Source organism: Bombina bombina, chromosome 7 (genome assembly GCF_027579735.1).
Source record: "Bombina bombina isolate aBomBom1 chromosome 7, aBomBom1.pri, whole genome shotgun sequence".
In the NCBI taxonomy this organism is placed as follows: domain Eukaryota; kingdom Metazoa; phylum Chordata; class Amphibia; order Anura; family Bombinatoridae; genus Bombina; species Bombina bombina.
Genome location: NC_069505.1, coordinates 513,251,317 through 513,258,944, shown reverse-complemented (window position 1 = coordinate 513,258,944; position 7,628 = coordinate 513,251,317).

Below are 7,628 nucleotides of genomic sequence, written 5' to 3'. Positions count from 1 at the left end.
CCTCGAACCTGCTGCCCACGCTATCGCTGACACCTGCATTACACAATTAACCCCTAATGTGCCGCTCCGGACACCGCCGCCACCTACATTATCCCTATGAACCCCTAATCTGCTGCCCCCAACATCGCCGACACCTACATAATATTTATTAACCCCTAATCTGCTCCCCCAACGTCGCTGCCACCTAACTTCAAGTATTAACCTCTAATCTGCCGACCGGACCTCGCCGCTACTATAATAAATTTATTAACCCTTAAAGCTAAGTCTAACCCTAACCCCCCCTAAATTAAATATAATTTTAATCTAACGAAATAAATTAAATCTTATTAACTAAAAGTATTCCTATTTAAAAATAAATACTTACCTGTAAAATAAACCCTAATATAGCTACAATATAATGAATAATTATATTGTAGCTATTTTAGGATTTATATTTATTTTACAGGCAACTTTGTATTTATTTTAACTAGGTACAATAGCTATTAAATAGTTATTTACTATTTAATAGCTACCTAGTTAAAATAATTACAAAATTACCTGTAAAATAAATCCTAACCTAAGTTACAATTAAACCTAACACTACACTATCAATAAATTAATTAAATAAATTACCTACAATTACATACAATCAAATAAACTAAACTAAATTACAAAAAATAAAAAAAGACTACAAGAATATTAGGCTAATTACACCTACTCTAAGCCCCCTAATAAAATAAAAAAGCCCCCCAAAATAATAAAGGCCCCTACCCTATTCTAAATTAAAAAGTAATCATCTCTTTTACCAGCCCTTAAAAGGGATTTTTTCGGGGCATGCCCCAAAGTAATCAGCTCTTTTGCCTGTAAAAAAAAATACAACCCCCCCCAACATTAAAACCCACCACCCACATACCCCTACTCTAACCCACCCAAACCCCCCTTAAATAAACCTAACACTACCCCCCTGAAGATCTCCCTACCTTGAGTCGTACCTTGGGCGGAGACATTGCTCCCTGTCGTATTTTCTGCGCAATAGTTCGGTGAGAGAGCGATATCAATGTGACTTGGTTGGTCCAGAGGTGGTAAGATGCCCTAAAATTGCCTTTCAAGGGGGCAGTTGTGTGTTGGAAACAATTATCCCTCTGTGCTGTTTACGATATCTGACTAGATAGCAATGGACGACTCCATGGAGAGTCTAGTGGAACCTTCTTCGGTGGGTTCTATTCCCAATAATAAATGTTTACTCTGTAGCATAGTCTCTATGAGTAAAACTCTGCTCTTCCTGCCTCACTTATTTACTAAGATCATACTTGGGAGGCCCAAACAGTCAGACCGTTGTGGAGGACCCATGTACATAGTCTATAGTAGATCCTACTAGGAATCCTCAGCCCTTGAATGAGAGCTATATCCCTATCCTGCAGCCCACGTGGGGGGCCTGGGTTACTCCAGGGCTTGGTAGGGAGAGAAATTCAACTTCCGCTTGAATGAGTGTGTTTGTGGACGACCTTATGGCACGTATCTGGGCAGATGTGTCGGATGTGCTAAATGATAACAAGATACCAGGGACTAGGCTAGGGAAGATAGAATACGTGTCTCCAGTTGGTAACCCGAGTGTGGTGTCAGAGGCTAAGCAATCAAAATAGTATATACACACATATATATATATATATACACATACATACATATACACATACATACATATACACACACACACATATATATATATATATATATATATATATATATATATATATATATATATATATATATACACACACATATTGGTATTCAAGGAAAAGCCACCAGCGCTCAAACTTTTCTATGGGAAATTTATATGAGAAGTTTGTCTGTCTTGCAATCGTGTACAGTCTGTTTTTCTCTCAGGATAAACACTATATATATATATATATATATATATATATATATATATATATATATATATATATATATATATATATATATATATATATATATGTGTGTGTGTGTGTAATCGTGCTGCATGTAACTAATACAATGTACCCTTTACACTGTTGTAAATAATTATGAAAGCGAAGAATTAATGTAAAAACAGCGCACTGATTAAATACCAATCTGCTTTGCAGTAGTGGGGGACAAATCATATAATATATAACATTTGACTAAACAGAAAATATTCTATTCGAAATGTCCTTTATCTTGTTTTTTGTGGGTAAGCTTCTGCGGACAAGCCTTAACGTTTAGAGCACACCTTCAGTAGCGGTTTTTATATTTATATATATATTTACAGATTTTATAACGCACTATTGTTTTATTATTCCATGTATATTGGGAATGCCAATACGAGTTGTTTATAAGTGCTCTATCAGTGTGATTTCTATTTGAAACACGCTGGGTTTTGAAATAAAGCAAGACTTTTGTATATATTTTACACATTTGGTCTGTTCAGCCAGCTAGCGCCCCCCCATCCCCTCCTTCTCATCTCATAGAAGGGGACACAGGAGACACTGACTGGTCTTATACACGGATGAAAAGCCTGCCTGAAGGGGAAGCATATTTCTTTGCTGGGCAACTTCTGAACAGTGAGAAACAACGTTGGATGCTGCTTCAGGCTATATAGAGCCTCCACGCCAGTACCTTACCTCATACTGATTGAGGTTTCACCAAGTGAGTGCCCATTTGTATATGATTGTTTGCTTATTCATGTTGCCATAACATACTGCACCCAGATCTGGCTAATCTTGTGAATATATAACAATCTCACAAATTTCTTATCACCCCTAAATATATCCATAAATACATTTTTTAATTAGGCTTAATTTCATTTCAGGGCTTCTATGAGATCACAAGTCTCATATAATGGACTAGGGTTGTGTTTGGTCACAATGTCAATCATCTGAGAGGTATCACAGTACTTGCAGTAGTGCTAGATATCCTGGAACAACAAGGACCAGAAAAAAGTAAAAAACTTGTGGTCAGTAAATAATAGCAAGACTGGCTAGTCTTTAGCTACCTGACCAACACTGAAAAGGCCATTGCGTGACATTACACTGATAAAAAAAGGACAATGATCTGACACAGCATAATCCAAGACTATCTCATAATTTCTAATTTGATAAAAAGTTTCATTTAAGGCCAATTACTCTCCAAATCCCTATCTATGCAGAGGGAAACTAACATCTATATATTGGATGCTGACTTATGTTAGATGGCCTAATTGAGCTTGTATGTCCATTGACCATATTACAACAATGGGGTTTTAACTGGGTAATTCAAATGTGATTCTAATATATATGTATGTTACATAAAATATCTGTAGTTAAACACCGTAATCTTCACCCAAGGTTAGATACTCATAGGTATCAGTTATGCTGTCTGCTTTTCCAAAGGACTTCCATTGAAGATCATTACTAAGATGGCAATAACTTCTTCTGTTGTTGTAACTAGGAATTAGCATCCAGCAGAGAGTTTAGCGCATAAAATAGTTGTAGTGAAGCATCTGCCGTTGTTGCTTGAGAGTACTGGAAAGGCTTGAAAATATAGCAAGGGGACTATGGTAATCTTCAGTACCAGACAAGGCCTATAGTGCAGAACTCAGGTTCAGACAATCCATAAGAAAATATCAGATACATTCACTGAAAAAGAAAATTTATGCTTACCTGATAAATGTATTTCTTTTTTGAAACGATGAGTCCACTGATCATCTTAATTACTAATGGGATATTTACCTACTGGTCTGCAGGAGGTGGCAAAAAGCACCACAGCAAAGCTGTTAAATATCCCCTCCCTTCACTCCCAACCCAGTCATTCGACCGAAGTAAAGGAGAGAAAGGAAGTAAAAAAGTGCAGAGGTGTCTGAAGTTTATAATAACCTGTCTATAAAACAGGGCGGGCCGTGGACTCGTCGTGTCAAAAAAGAAATAAATTTATTAAGTAAGCATAAATGTTCTTTTTTTTTTTAATGACACGATGAGTCCACGGATCATCTTAATTACTAATGGGAATCAATACCCAAGCTAGAGTACACAGATAATACGGGAGGGACAAGAAAGGGAACCTAAACGGAAGGCACCACTGCTTGAAGAACCTTTCTCCCAAAAGCGGCCTCAGCCGAGGCAAAAATGTCAAACTTGTAGAATTTTGAAAAAGTGTGAAGAGAGGACCAAGTTGCAGCCTTGCAAATCTGTTCCACCGAAGCTTCATTCTTGAATGCCCATGAGGAAGCAACAGCCCTTGTGGAATGAGCCGTAACTCTCTCTGGAGGCTGCTGTCCAGCAGTCTCATATGCAAAACTTATTATACTCTTCAGCCAAAAAGAAAGAGAAGTAGCCGTAGCTTTCTGTCCCTTACGTTTTCCTGAGAAAACTACAAACAATGCAGAAGACTGATGAAAATCCTTAGTCGCCTGCAGGTAAAACTTTAAAGCACGAACCACATCCAAATTGTGCAGAAGCCGTTCCTTCTGAGAAGTAGGATTGGGACACAAAGAAGGAACAACAATCTCCTGATTAATGTTCCGATCAGAAACTACCTTAGGAAGAAATCCTAAATTTAGTATGTAAAACTACCTTATCAGAATGAAAAATAAGGTAAGGGGACTCATATTGCAATGCCGCGAGCTCTGACACTCTGAGAGCAGAAGAAATAGCAACAAGAAATAAAACTTTCCAAGATAACAACTTAAAGGGACACTGTACCCACATTTTTTCTTTTGTGATTCAGATAGAGCATGCAATTTTAAGCAACTTTCTAATTTACTCCTATTATCAATTTTTCTTCGTTCTCTTGCTATCTTTATTTAAAAAGAAGGCATCTAAGCTTTTTTCTTTGTTTCAGAACTCTAGAAAGCAGATTGTTATTGGTGGATGAATTTATCCACCAATCAGCAAGAACAACCCAGGTTGTTCACAAAAAATGGGCCGGCATCTAAACTTAAATTCTTGCATTTCAAATAAAGATACCAAGAGAATGCTGAAAATTTGATAATAGGAGTTCATTAGAAAGTTGCCTAAAATTGCATACTCTATCTGAATTATGAAAGAAAAAATTTGGGTTCAGTGTCCCTTTAATATCTAAGGAATGCATAGGCTCAAACTGAGCCCCTTGAAGAACTTTAAGAACTAAATTGGTTTGAACACAGGTCTGATCCTGACCAAGGCCTGACAAAATGATTGTACATCTGGAACATCTGCCAGGCGTCGATAATCCTTTCTCCAAACCCTCTTGGATAAAGGATAAAATTCAAGGAATCCTAACTCTACTCCAAGAGTAGCCCTTGGACTCACACTAATAGAGATATTTACGCCATATCTTATGGTAAATCTTTCTAGTTACAGGCTTACGAGCCTGAATCATGGTCTCAATGACCGATTCAGAAAAGCCCCGCTTGGATAAAATTAAGCGTTCAATCTCCAAGCAGTCAGCTTCAAAGAAACTAGATTTGGGTGAAGGAAGGGCCCTTGAATTAGAAGGTCCTTCCTTAACGGAAGTCTCCAAGGTGGCAGAGATGACATACCAAATCCTGTGAGGCCAAGCTGGTGCAATGAGGATCACCGATGCCCTCTCCTGCTTCATTTGAGCAATGACCTGATGAAGAAGAGCAAACGAAGGAAATAGGTATGCTAGACTGAAGGTCCAAGGAACCGCCAGAGCATCTATCATTTCTATCATCATTCTATCATTCTATCATTTCCGCCTGGGGGTCCCTGGACCTCGATCCTTATCTTGGGAGCTTGGCATTCTGTCGAGATGACATGAGATCTAATTCTGGCTGACCCCACTTGAAAATCAGACTGGAGAACACTTCCGGATCGAGTTCCCACTCCCCCGGATGAAATGTCTGCCTGCTCAGGAAGTCCACCTCCCAGTTGTGCACCCCTGGGATGTGGATCGCCGACAGACAGCAAGAATGGGCCTCCGCCCACTGAATTATTTTGGTTACCTCTGAAACCTCATAACTGGACCGAGGCTAACTGGGGCCAGGCCAGAAGAGCATTGAAGATCGCTCTCAGCTCCAGAATGTTTATAGGAAGAACAGACTCTGACTGAGTCCAAACTCCCTGAGCCTTTAGGGAGCCCCAGACTGCTCCCCACCCTAGAAGGCTGGCGTCTGTTGTCACAATCACCCAAGATGGTGTGCGAAAGCAGGTTCCCTGGGAGAGATGATCCAGAGACAACCACCATTGAAGAGATTCCCTTGTCTCCTGCTCCAGTAGTATTAGAGGAGACAAATCCGCATAATCTCCGTTCCATTGCCTGAGCATGCTTAACTGCAGAGGTCTGAGGTGGAACCGAGCAAATGGGATGATGTCCATTGCCGCCACCATCAGCCCAATTACCTCCATGCACTGAGCCACTGATGGCCGAGGAGTGGACTGAAGGACTAGACAATTATCGATAATCTTTGATTTCCTGACTTCTGTCAGAAAAATCTTCATTGATAGGGACTATTTGGGACTAAGGAACTCTTTTCCAAATTTACCTTCCACCCTTGAGATCGCAGGAAGGATAACAAAATGTCCATGTGGGATCTTGCTTGTTGTAAGGATGGCGCCTGGACTAGGATGTCGTCCATATAGGGCGCCACTGCAATGCCCCATAACCGAAGCACCGCCAACAGCGATCCCAGAACCTTTGTGAAAATTCTGGGAGCTGTGGCAAGACCGAAAGGAAGAGCCACGAACTGGAAGTGTTTGTCCAGAAAGGCAAACCTTAGGAACTTGTGATGATTCTTGTGAATGGGAACATGCAGGTACGCGTCCTTTAAATCCACTGTTGTCATAAATTGACCCTCTTGGATCAAAGGAAGAATGGAACAAATAGTTTCCATCTTGAAGGACGGTACTCTGAGAAATTTGTTTAGACTCTTGAGATCTAAAATTGGTCTGAAGGTTCCCTCTTTTTTTGGGAACCACAAACAGATTGGAATAAAAACCCAGACCCTGTTCCTGTATTGGAACTGGAACAAACACTCCCAGGTCAGAGAGGTCTCCTACGCAGTGTAAGAACGCCTCTCTTTTTGTCTGGTCTGCAGATAATCTTGAAAGCAGAAACCTGCCTCTGGGAGGAAAACTTTTTAATTCTAATTTGTATCCCTGGGACACAATTTCTATTGCCCAGGGATCCTGAACATCTCTAACCCAAGCCTGAGCGAAGAAGGAAAGTCTGCCCCCTACAAGAACCGGTCCCGGATCAGGGGCATGCCTTTCATGCTGTCTTTTATGCAATAACAGGCTTGGGTCTCCATGCAGGTTTAGACTGTTCCTGTTTGGAGGCGGTAGAGGAAGAATTTCCCTTGAAATTTCGAAAGGAATGAAAATTACTTGTCCTTTTTGTTTGTTTCTCTTATCCTGACAGAGAAGATGACCTTTACCTCCCATGATATCAGAGATAATTTCGATCAGGCCAGGTCCAAACAAGGTTTTCCCCTTGTAAGGAATAGCTAGAAGCTTAGACTAAGAGGACACATCCGCAGACCAAGGTTTAACCATAAGGCTCTGCGAGCTAGAATAGAGAAACCCAAAATCTTTGCTCCCAGTTTGATAACTTGAAGGCAAGCATCCGTAATAAAGGAATTAGCTAGTTTAAGAGCTTTTATCCTATCTTGGATTTCATGCAAAGAAGTTTCTGTCCTGATAGCATCAGACAACGCATCAAACCAATATGCCGCCGCC